This window comes from Pteropus alecto, unplaced genomic scaffold (assembly GCF_000325575.1).
Source record: "Pteropus alecto unplaced genomic scaffold, ASM32557v1 scaffold152, whole genome shotgun sequence".
Classification (NCBI taxonomy): domain Eukaryota; kingdom Metazoa; phylum Chordata; class Mammalia; order Chiroptera; family Pteropodidae; genus Pteropus; species Pteropus alecto.
This window is the reverse complement of record NW_006432227.1, coordinates 8,681,579-8,695,034: the sequence shown is the minus strand read 5'-3', so window position 1 is coordinate 8,695,034 and position 13,456 is coordinate 8,681,579. Positions and strand designations below refer to the sequence as shown.

The 13,456-nt window shown below is 33.5% G+C and overlaps 1 protein-coding gene and 1 pseudogene across 4 annotated transcripts in view; both read right to left on the bottom strand.

The window, feature by feature from the left end:
* CDH18 (cadherin 18) overlaps positions 1-13,456 on the bottom strand; it is a 252,364-nt gene that overhangs the window by 237,378 nt on the left and 1,530 nt on the right. The gene's annotated exons all lie outside the window — the stretch shown is intronic.
* Positions 5,654-5,772, bottom strand: LOC112475873 (annotated as a pseudogene).

The window sequence follows — 13,456 nt, the reverse complement described above, 5'->3', positions numbered from 1 at the left end:
ATTATTATTATTAGTGACAACACTTTATGTGAGTGTTATTTTATTCTTACCCAAGATTCAGATTTCATTGTCCACTTCTTCTTCAAGACACTCCTTCTTTATCTACTCTGATTCTACTGCTCTGTTGTCTCTACGTCCTCTGTAGAATTGTATTTTCAAACTTTTTATGCAGACCTAGTTTTTCTCTTAGTGACCCAAACTGAGGAGGTGCTCAATAAATTCTGAATGAATGAACATGACCTAATAGTATTTACCCTTTGTCAAAATAAACTCAACTGCAATCAAACTTTAGTTCAAAGCAATACAAACTAAAGGCTATGATTGTTAGTATATTTTCATTTTTCTATATTTTATATTGTTTTATTTGCTATGTTATTATTATTATTATTTTTTTTTTAGTGTAGAAAAGAATTTCACACCATATATTGTTCTAATTTCTTGACAAGTAACTCACATATAGGAAACAAATAATCCTAGACGAAAGGAATTAATTATATTTCATTCTGTAATTCTTGTAATAAATGCCTGGTATTTTCTCTATGAAACTTAAAAAAAAAAAACAAAAAACTGGATGTATGTGAAGACCCTCTAGGCTCAACTTTTAAATTAAATGCCTTTATTAGTTGAGCTAGAGTGCAACTAAATGTTTAAACATTCATTAAATAAAAATCAATAAAATAATGAAATAGATTTCCTGAGCATAACCTAATACCTATGTTGAAAACTGCTCTTTTTTGGTTTAGGCCAAGATGGCAGGGGAAGTAAACGCTGTGCTCGCATCTTCCTATGACCGCATTAAAATTACAACTAAATTACAGAATAATCAACCTGGAAAACTATCTGAAGACTAGCTGAACAAAACTATAACTAAGACACCGGTAGTAGGGGCAGAGACGCCAAACGGGCTGGCCCCACCCCTGTGTGTGGCAGCTGAGCATCTCTAGGGGTATCTCACGGCCCCAGAGATCCTCCAGAGGAGTGAGGGGTCCCAGCCCTACACTGGGGCTCCCCAGAGTAAGAACCCAGTGCTGGGAAGAGGGGTTCCCACAAAATGTGGCTATAAAAATCAGTGGGGAATCTGGCCATCTGGGTGCGATGGAAGAAAACTGAGACCCTGGAACCTAAGGGCCGACATGCCCTTAGTCACCTGTAGACACTCACCTGGGCTCTGGTGGAGGGACAGCAGCTTGGGAGGCACCAGAGACATACAGGGAAAGACTGAGCTGTGTGGCTTCGGGGTGAGAACTGGAGGAATAGCAGCCGTTGCTCTGTGTTGAGCCCTCCTCTTGTGCAGCCTAAGGGTAGGCACCATCTTGCTGTGTTGAGCCCTCCCTCTACATGGCCAAATCTGAATCTGCATTGGCCTAGAGAAAGCAGCGTGACTCCCTGGGATCCCACCCCTCTAAACTCTCTACTTGCCAGAGGCATTTTACTGGCTGGGCAGCCAATCCCCCCCAGCCCTTCTGGCAGGAGACTCTTTTGACAGCAAACAGCAGGCCTTAGCTCTTGCACCTCTGGGACAGTTCAGATGGCAGGTGATCAGCTTCAGCCCAAGCTGCAGTGATTCTTGAACAAATCTCAGGGATCTGCAGGCCCCAGGCAGGTGGCAGCTGGCCTCAGTGTGATCTGAGAGTTTTACAAATGGCCACAGGCTGAGCAATGGCACTAACCTGGGGAGCACAGTGGGCTCCATGCTGCTGACTTTCTGGGACCTCGCCTCACCCAACTCACATATCACCCGGGACTCCATCCGCTGCTGAGCCTCGCAGGAAGGTGGAAGACGGCCTCAGACCTCGGGGCGCCCTGGACCATTTGCTGAGCTGCCCCAGGCCCGGAGCTGGTAGCTGCCAGTCTAGGTTCACCACGTGGCCCCTATCACATGCCTCCAAGTTCAGCAAAAGCAGCGACCAACCGTGGATCATATTGTAGCTCCTACTAGGTAGGCTCAGGTGGTCACAGGCAGTGGTTGACCTTGGCCTGCACTGAAGTCCCTCCCCAGGGACCCCAGAACCTACACACTCAGAGGCTGGCATCAGATCACAACAAGGCACCACCTGATTAGCCCCGCTAGCAGCATACTCAAAGGGTGGTCTCAACAGGCACATAAGCCAGCTGGAGTGAACCCCATTCCATGGGGTCAGCCCACAAACAGCAGTTCATACCCTGGTCAAAGTGAGCAGGCACCAGAGCCTTGCTAAAGTGAATCTTGCTCCATATGGTCTGAACAACAGCTCCTACCCAGTAGCCACTGGCCAGTCCTCACAACCAATCAGCCCAAGGGTCAATCCCTCCCACCGATGAGTAAATAGCAAACAAGGCTTAACCACAATAGGAGAGCACACACAACACATATAAAGAACACTCCCAGAGCACCTGGTATAGGTGACCAGGGAGACTATGACACTGGGTGCCACAGGACAGCTACTACATAAGGCCACTCTACTAAAACCAGGAAACATAGCAGCTGTATAACATAGAAACAAACACATGGAAGCAGCCAAAATGGGGAAGCAAAGAAACATGTCCCAAATGAAAAAAGTAGAACAAAGCTCTAGAGGAAGAACTAAACAAAATGGAGGCAAGCAATCTACCGGATGCTGAGTTCAAAACACTGGTTATAAGGATGCTCAACAAACTTAGGGGAAGAATATGTAATCTCAGTGAGAACTTCAACAAAGAGATAGTAAGCATAAAAAGGATATAGAAACCATAAAAAAGAACTAGTCAGAAATGAAGAAAACAATAACTGAAATAAAGAATACACTAGAAGGAATCAACAGTAGATAAAGTGAGGAAAGCTTACGGGTCTCCTGGGAGAAGATCAAGTATAACAACGTTCGTATCATAGGGGTACCAAAAGGAGAAGAGAGAGAGCAAGAGATTGAAAACCCATTTGAAAAAATAATGATGGAAAACTTCCTATCTTGGAGAAGGAAACAGAGATACAATCTAGGAAGCATAGAATCCCAAACAAGATGAACCCAAAGATGCCCACACCAAGACAGAAAATCACTAAAACACCAAAGGTTAAAGGCAAAGAGAGAATTCTAAAAGCAGCAAGAGAAAGGCAGCTAGTTACCTACAAGGGAGTCCCTCTAAGACTGTCAGCTGATTTCTCAACATAAACATTTCAAGCCAGAAGGGATTGTCATGAAATATTCAAAATGATGAAAAGCAAGGACCTACAACCAAGACTACTTTACCCAGCAAAGCTCATCTTCGAAGGTGAGAAAAAGAGCTTCTCAGAAAAGAAAATGCTAAAGAAATTCATCACCATCAAGCCAGTATTCTAAGAAATGTTAAAGGGACTCCTTAAAAAAGAAAAAAGGAGGAAAAACAAAAACTATGACTAATAAAATGACAATAACTATGTGTGCATCAATAATCACTTTAAATGTAAATGGAATATTACAAAATAGTCACAAGGATGTGAAGTACAGCATAGGAAATACAGTCAGAAACATTGTAATAACCTTGTAGAGTGCCAGGTGGGTACTAGACTAACACAGGGGTTCACTTCTTGAATTACATAAATGTCTAACCACTATGCTGTACACCTGAAACCAGTAAACAATGATACTGAATGCCAACTCTAATTAAAAAAAAAAAGTTTTTAACTTATTTTTCTTAGGGCATATACATGTTAAAATAAATCAGTCAATAATTAGTTATGAAGTACGATAGGATTTTTGAAATGCATATTTCTACTCTTTCATATTTTTGAAACATTCGGATTTTTTTGTGTATGCCAAAACCCGGGATTAAGGAAACATTTTGATTTTTAGCTCTACTTCTGCATGGCAATATTGAAGCATGATAAAAGAATACTATTATTTATATCTAGAAGAACTATTAAGATTATCTAATCCAAATCTTATTTTTGTGCAAAGTAAAACCCGAGGCAAGAATGACCACAAAAATGTCAGTCAATGCTAATAAAGATATGTTTCTTACTATGAACAATTAAAATGATGCATATAATTAAAAGCTAAAGGCAGTACAACAGAGCTAGAAACAGTGGGAAAAAAAATTCACTAAGGAGAAAGAAGAAAGAACTTAGTACCAGGAAGGTCTTTTCCAACTGGCACCCAGCCTAATGTCATTTGGGAATTTAAACTGAATACAGGCGCTGGGCACTAAGAATTAGATTTTCATATATCCTAAGTATTATAAACCATGACTTTTAGTCACTCAAGTTATAAAATTAAAGCGAAGATATCTGAAAAAAGCAAGACCACTTGAAAAAAACTTCTATGGCATAAAAATTAAATTATCTACCTAGCAACTTAAAAAACTAGCAAGGAAGCTGGTGGTCTATTTAGGAGGTTGTGGTAGAAAAAATCTTGTGATAAACTGAAAACCAAACTTGCAGCCCAGACAAAAGGTGTATAAGTTTTATCTTTAGCATTGTCGGTGTTCTTGTAGTTGCTGTTTACATTAAATGTATGGACAGGAATCAGTAGTTAGAATTAAAAATTAATATTTATTCGGATTTATGAAACCAGTTAGTTGCCAGCTGAAAAAAAAGTTACGTGGCTCTCTACAGATATTTTTCCAGCTTTATTTTTCAGGAATCTCCCAAAATCTCCTTTTCACTTTTACACAATTGAAAATGAGGTAAAATAAAATTTTTGCAGGCATACCATAATCAAATCTCCATGAAAGATAGTGAATAGAGAAAAGAAATATGCAAATTCATCAAGCACACACATAAACAAAATAGAAAAATAGAATAAGATTGTTAAATTGGTGGTTTGCAATAATTAAAATTATAAGAGGTGAAACTGAAAGAACGATATAAAAAAAAGAGAAAAACCAAAAGAACTAGAAATTTTAAAATATATTTATTCAAGTTAATATTCATGTTTAAGTAAAAGGGCTTACTCAACTATTCAACTCAGTTGAAGAGAGCATGAGAATGCTAGAAACAAATTTGACAGAAATTATATCAAAAAGATGTTTCAGAATATAACAATAAATCAGAAAGAAATTCAAAGAAATACTGCATATTACATTTCTTTAAAATATAAAAGTCCTAATAATTATACAAAAACTGCTGATTTCAACTGTCGGATTGACTTTTGTCTGAACAAGATTCCATTGTTAGAGTTCTAATCCTCAGTGCCTTATTGGAAGATAGAATCTTCACAGAAACAAAGTGAATTTTAATCCAAAATGACGACTGTCTATAAGGAAAGGAGAAATTTGGACACAAATGCTCTTTTAGATAGAATGCCATGTGAACATGAAGACAGCCATTTATAAACCAAAAAGAGAGGATTGGAAAAGTCCAACCCTCAGAAAGTGCTGAGGCAACCAACTCTGACAACATCTTGATATCAGATTTCTAGCCTCCAGAAACAATACATTTCTGTTGTCTAAGCTACTTAGCACTTTGTTATGGCAGCTCTAGCTAATTAATATACAGACCAAGAAAAATAGAAAGTCAAAAAAAAAAAAATTCCAGAGCCTAGACTCGTTAGTGAATCTACACACCACAAAGGACACAGTGATAATTTTGATATCAATCCAAGAAAGAGGTAATTTATTTATTTATTTATTTATTTAAATTTCTTAGGTGAGGCAACCCTTGGTTGACCTCACAGATTGCAAGGACCTTGTCAGTTTACAATCTCTTATTTTTTATTTTTTATGCCTACAGCACCTGGTCTTCTTAGGTTGTCTCCCATCCAAGGATGAACCAGGCCTAACCCTGCTTAGCTTCCAAGATCAAATGGGATTGGGATTGCTCAGGGTGGCATGGCCGTAGATGAAAGAGGTAATTTAAAATGGAATTTCAGCAGACTTCCCATTACTAAAATTAGAATCTAGAATACATTATATCTTCAATAAAATAATCATGGAAAAATTCATCCTAAAATCCTATATGCAAAAAATAATTATTCAGTTAGAAAAGAAAGAGATCTTTTACTGTTCACAGGTTGAATTAAAAAATAATAATCACCATAATAAATAAATAAATTTAAAATAATAATAATAATAATAATAACTAAATTTAAAATAATAATAATAATAATAATAATAATAATAATAATAAAAGTAAAGGCCATATAGAAGCAATAAGAAAATCAAACCCAGGGAAAGAACATGGCTAGAAGCAATAGGTGCAAAGATGTTGGTAAATGTGGGTAAATATAAGAAAGAACATTGAAATGATTTTAATAATAATAACAAATCTGGAAAGTACTTTTTAAAAACTTAGGAAAGAAGATACTAGAAAAATATAACATGGCAAAGGAAAAAGTATTTAGTGTTTAAATATCCTGAACTATCTATATCATTTAGGATAACTGTAATGTTATTAATTTTGTTTCAGAAAGTATCTGTTTAAAAGAAACAGGGCACAGTCATATTTCAGTAAGTAAATTGAACCCGAAAAGTTTGATATAGAAACAAAGAGGAATAAAAAGTTGTAAAATAGGTTAGACACATAAATAAATAAACAGTCCATACATTAATACTAACAACAATAACAATAAGAAGTAGAATAAGTGATTGAGTGACCTAAAACAATTTGGCACAGTAGTCATGCAAAAAGTAGAAAACACAATAATGTAATAAAATTTGCCCACTCTATGTACCTGTTGTTCAGGGGGTAGGTAGAGATATGAAGTTTTGACCTGCGAGGTCAATAATACATACAGAAAAATTAAGAACAAGTACAAATATCAAAAAATTTAGCATGAAACTTCCAAACTAGTAGAGAGAAATCTCAATAAAAGTCATTACTGTAGAATAAAAAGAGGAAACAAAAACGTAGGGCACACAGAATACAAAATAAATTGATAGTAATAAGTCCAAGTATATTATAAATCCCAATAAACAATGGAATAAAATCATCTCTTAGAAAAATAAATTATCAGAATGCATAAACAAACTAAAAGTTAAAACTCATCTGTATATGTATTATAAAAGCATGTAAAACATCATTATAGTGATATAATAGTATAAACAAAATATTCAAAAACATTTTGACTAAGAGAAACATGGCATAAGGATGTGCTTATCAGATCACCACTGACACATGTTGCCATTTGGGGCTGGATAATTCTTTGTTGCAGGGCGCGGGGTGTGCTGTCCTGTGCTATGGAATGCGTAGCAGCATCCCTGGCTCTAACTAAATGCCAGTCACACCACATTCCTACTTGTCACAACCAAAAATCAGGTCTACATTAGGACTTTTATGGACCTATGGCTTTTTTGCCTTTATGGACCTGGTTTCCTAATTAAAACAATAAATTCTGTTTATATTTGTATTGAAACGGACTAATATAAGGTAGACTAAATTACATTTCTTTCATATTCTTATTCGAAAATGTATTATGACATTTTCCTGGACCTTTTAAGTATCTTTAATGCTAGTGATTGGCCAATTGTAACTAATAAGACAATTTAGCTGTGGTGAAAAATGTGTCCAGACATTGCAGATACCCCAGAGGTCGAAGTCACCTCTGGTTTAGCACCATTCTCTCTCTCTCTTTCTTTCTTTCTCTCTCTCTCTCTCTCTCTCTCTCTCTCTCTCTCTCTCTCTCTCTCTCACACACACACACACACGTGTATAGTAATATAGTGTGAATAAATATATACAATGTGCCCATAACATACAGATTGCTTTCCATTGATGATCTTTTGAAAATTGTTAGTGTAACATTAGGAAATGCTATATATCATAAATACTAACTAATGCTGTTCATTAATTTAAACATTTTTAAAAATTATTCAAATATTTATTCTCTAGAAATATAATTAAACTTAATTAAATCTGATTTCTTAAAAATAAATCTGTATCACTACAAATTAAATAAAATATATGCCCAATCAAATTTCTCTTTTATGCATTCAATTTCTCATAAATCTGGATGTAAATAGTTAAATTTCTACGACTATTGAGAAAGTTATACTTATATAAAACTAGATATCATAATTAATTTCACATGACATCATGTCATCACACTGTCATTTGTTTAAAATTCAAATGTCATGTTTTGATACAGGAAGTTTTCCATTTCAAAGAAGTTATAATAAAAATACTCATAAAATTATCATCTTGACAATATTAAATGACAATTGGGACCTTTCTTGCTGTGCAGTAAATTTTGAATTCAAAGTTCATGATGACATTAAAGCCATTATATTTTTTTTCTGAAAAGCCTGAACTTTTCCATTTCTTTTTACATAATGTATTCTCTCTTTAACCTCAGAATTATTTATTTAATTTGAAACCACATTACTTCATATTCAAACAGATGGGAAAGTTCTCTTTTAAAGAAAAAATACAGAATAATGACAGTAATAGGGATGAGGAAAGTGGCATTTCATGCACTATACACTAGAAACTAATTTTTATTAAAGAACTAGATATCTTACAACTTATTTTTGGCAGTGCCATGACTAATCCCTCTTCCCATGAAAGAGGTCACTTAACTGTTTTGAGCATCATTGCTTTTTATTAAATCTAGGATTTGGCAAGACGATTCCTTAGTTACTTTATACTGCTGCAATTCCTTGCTTACCCTCCACATGTTTGTTGTTGCTGGTTTTTTGTTTTGTTTTGTTTTGTTTTTTTAATAAAGCAGGTTTTGAATAATTATCTAGAGTCTACACTTATATACTCACATATATGGGACATGCATAGAGAAGGAAGTGACTATTAGAATTTTAGAAAGTAAATTCTTCATAGATGTAACTAATATATTTTACATATTATGATTTATATCTAGAAAAAAAACATTGTAATGGTTATAAGCAGTTACACCATAAATCCAGGAAAGTGAAGATGGAAAATACGATTTGTTTTTTCTTACAATGGTTAAGTTCTCATTAAGTTTTATCATCAAACATATTTCTAATGTCAGTGTAGCCACACCTGATGTAACATTGCTACTAGGTTAGGTATCTTAACCTAAAACACATTGCTTAGTAAAAACACATTTTTTGGCCTCTTACCCCTTGTTTATTATTTTTTATTCTATTTTCTTTAATTATAAAATAATATAATGTGGACAATATCTACTTACAGATATCCTAGCATAAACATAGAGTTTCCCTTATTTCTTATATAAGAATGTTCAACTAGTTAAAGAAGTCATCTATAATCTTTTTAAAATAAAAAGAATAAGTGTTTAAGGAGTACAACATTTTGCCAATCATATTTATACTTGAAATATATGAAACTTCTTGCCAGCAGTTGTGTGTTAACAGATACTATTTCCAATGCATATCTTTAGTTAAATTCTACCAATTACATGGGATTAAATATTCCTAACATACCCTATTGGATCTACTCTATTGGTAAATACGAGACATATATGCAATACGGCCAATAGCTAGTGGCTAAAAATAAGAATTCAAATGTATTCTAAACTATAATTTCTGGTTTCTAACATAAGCAATTCCATTTTATACCATTCTGTTTATTCAATATTTTGTAATATACATAATAAACTATAGATATTAAGGTCCAAAGAATACATTTTTGTTTACTGCCACTAATTCTGAATTAATATCCTCAAATTTCAGAAGAATCCAAATCAAATAAAACTATAGCTTTATTTGCTAAGAATTACTATATTAAAATAAGTTTCTATAAAGCAAAAATCATAATTAAATTCAAGAAATGAATGGAAACTGTGAAGAAAAAACTTTTGGGAATTTATATCTTTGCCAAAGAATTATTGCATCTACTATATATAAAGAACTACTAGTATCAAGAAGTTAAAGAAACTAACAAAAGAATATAAAATCAAGGGCCAAGAAAAGTCAGTCAGCAAAAAAATATTCATATCCCCTAAAATATAAAAACATGATAAATTTCACTCATAATAAGAGAAATGTAAATCAAAAGTATACAGAAATGCAATTTTTCACTGATTATATTTACACAATTCCAAGTTTTACAATCCCATCTGTGGGCATTGCTATAGAGAAATAATCAATCTTATACATCACTGAGAGAGGTACAAAATACATCTATAGAAGGGGATTTAGTTATATCTACCAAAATTAAAGATTTGTTTGTCTTTGAATCAGAATTCCACTTCTATATCTCTCCCACAGATGTATCTATTTGTGTGCTAAATAATGTGTGTCTTAGGAATTTCATTACACATTCAACAAAAGAACAATAAAAACAAAAACATCAAAGCTGATGAACATTCATTAAAATGACTGTGGGGGAAAGGCACTCCAGTGAAACAGGTGAAGTAAAGGCCTCCAAAAATTCTCTCGTCCATGAAAGCAATGATTAGTGAGAGAGGGTTTTGGTTCAATAATTTCAAATAATTATCAGAACCATTAACAAGACTACAAAAAATGACAGTTTATTGAGTACTTCCCAGTTAATTACCGCATTTGATCGTTACAATAGACACTGAGATAAATATCGGATGAATAAAGATGAAACAGCCCCAGAACCTACTTTGAAAGCATCCACAGTATATATACTAGGTGAGGCAGACATCATAAGCAGAGGCTCACAAACCTTTCCTGTTCGCAGCCACCAGTAAGCGTTTTAGACTTTGCAGGACTTACTCTTCCTTGCCACTACTCGATTCTGTCACCGTAGCTTAAAAATAGCCACATACAATACAAAAATGCACGAGCGTGGCAGAATTCCAACAAAATGTTACTTATTCAAAATTGGGTTACATAGAATTTAGAGTGTCACAAAATATTATTTTAAAAAATCATTTCCAAGATGTACAAATGAAAACACAAAACAAAACAAAATGGTAATACCAAACCACGAAACTGGCTGAATTTGGACACAGGCTGTAGTTTAAATGACCCATGATCTAAACCATAAATTGAATTTTATAATATACTAGAAATGTCAAACAGTATTTCTCAGTTTTACATGTAAGGAAACAGAATTGCTGGAAAATAGACTTACCAGTTGCAACACAGATAATAAGCAGAAACTCTATAATTCACACCCAGCTCTTTACTCACTAATCATTATTATTTCATGAAGGCAATGTGTCTACTTCAATGATAAGTGTGATGTATGGCATGCATTTCAGGATGTGTGCGACATCTTACATAAAATTATATTCTTAGTTATAATGGGATTTATTCAGCACTGTTCACCTTTTGAAAAATAAAAATACACTATATGGTATGTATTTTTTCTCCCATGACTTTTGGAAAAGATGGAACACTTTTGTTTTAAAATTATAATGACATTATCAAATAATTTGTTCCAGAAGGAAAGGTCTTACTTTCTAACAAATGTGCTATTATATCTTCCTTACCCTAATCCTTCAATTATTTAAAGATATCTTTAACAAACCCATGAGATAAAATCCAAGAGATATATTCATATGCTAGTTTTGGTATTTGATCTCTCATGGCCTTTTTATTATGGAAAAATTATGCATTATCAATTATACATATACATGCATAATTATATATGCATATATGTATAATTTGTATATCTATTATACATGTATATGTATAGTTATATTGTTTACTATTATAAATGGCCTTAGGATCACGGCTTTAGCCACATATAAATGTATTAGTAGTGAATAATATATATTGAGCAATGTGGGGAAAAAAAAATACCCTATAATAAATCCAATCATTGACTAAGAAAAGTCTAAGAAAATTATCATAAGAAATATGAGAAATTGGTATATATATTAAAACACTTAGGCATGAATTCTTATCAAAAGTCCAGTATGAGGGTGCTTTTGATAAGAATTCAAACCACTATGGAAAGTTTGTCAAAATATTAAGAATAGAACTATCATATGACCTAGCAATCTCTCTTATGAGTATCTATTCCCCAAATTTGAAAACATTTATGCATAAAGATATATGTATCCCAATGTTCACTACATCATTAGTCACAGTGAACAAGACATCAAATGATAGAATTGGCCTTTCAATAGATGATTGGATAAAGAAGAGATGGTACATACATACAATGAAATATTACTCCGCCATAAGAAAAGATGAAATATTGTCATTTGTGACAACATGTATGGATCTTGAGATTATAATGCTAAGCAAAAAAAAGTCAGAAGGAGAAAATTGAGAACCATACGATTTCACTTATATGTGGGACATAAAATGAAAACAGCAAACAAGACAAACAAAATTTCATAGACACAGACAACAGTTAGTGGTTACCAGAGGGAAAGGGTAGGGGGAAGTAAGATAAAGGTAAAAGGGGTCAAATATATGGTGAAAGATTTGACTTTAGGTGGTGAACACACAACAAAAATGGATGATGTATTATTGAATTGTATACTTGAAACCTTTATAATTTTATTAACCAATTAACTTAAGAATGCTAAAGAAAGTCCAGTAAATGTTGTTTTATAATGTGAAAGATAATGGTAGATACACAAAATTATAATCAAGAACTCAAGGATATGCTGGCAATTGCGTGACATAGAGGAGTGAAGGAGATAATTTTTAGTTCTAGTTTCTCATGCTCACAGTAATTTTAAAAATTCCAGTTTTTATTTAGGAGCACTTTGAAAATATATGATTGGTTCATTATGAATGTATTTATAAGTGTGAGATATAAATTCACTTATTAAACAAAAATAATTGGACAGAAAGATGTTATTTTAAGCACATGTGGATTGTGTTGAGCTTTGCAGGGTTTTTTTGTTTTTTGAATTGCCATTGTTTTATGTATGCATGTATGTAGGGATGGATGGATGGATGGATGGACAGATGGACAGATGAATGGATGGATGTTGGGTGTTGATGGTGAGGGGAAAGAATCTATACATTTAAGTTAGAATTGCTCATTAAGGCAGATGAGAGTAGAACAGAAAGTCTATGAGGAGGGAGACCAGGTAGATTAAGAAATAAGTGTGACTCTTTATATTTGTCTGTCAATACTACAAATAATAAAACAGGCATCGATTTTTACTGAACCTCCAGAATCTTACACAGGTTCACGGACCTCCGCCACCTCCTGATGGGTAATCAGCTCTCAACCTTATGTTCATTGGCACCTAAGCCCAGAAAGATGGCTTGGATTGAAGTACCAATTGAGGCTTGCTCTTTTACTAAAACCAGGTGACACAAGAAGAAATAAGAAGTTGTCTATCTTTTTCCTTTTCTAGCAATTTTTTTTTCTTTAGTTAAATTGAAATAAGAAATATGCATAACAAAATATTTTAAGAATAAAATATTTTTCCTTTCGGTTTACTACTAAAGGAAAATTTTTTTGTTTTTTTGTTTTTTTCCTTCTATTCAAGGATAAAAAGAATTATAAAAAAAAACACTTGGAAGTTCATAAAAAAATAACTTTCTAATAATTCAATATGTTGTGTTTTTTTATTTTGTATATATCTCCACTTCATGGAATACTTTATAAGAAAAAAATGCATAGGATGAAGATGAGGTTTTTTTGGTCTCATTTTAATATGCATAGAAGAAAATGATAGAATTGTTTCAAATCTTTTTTGTG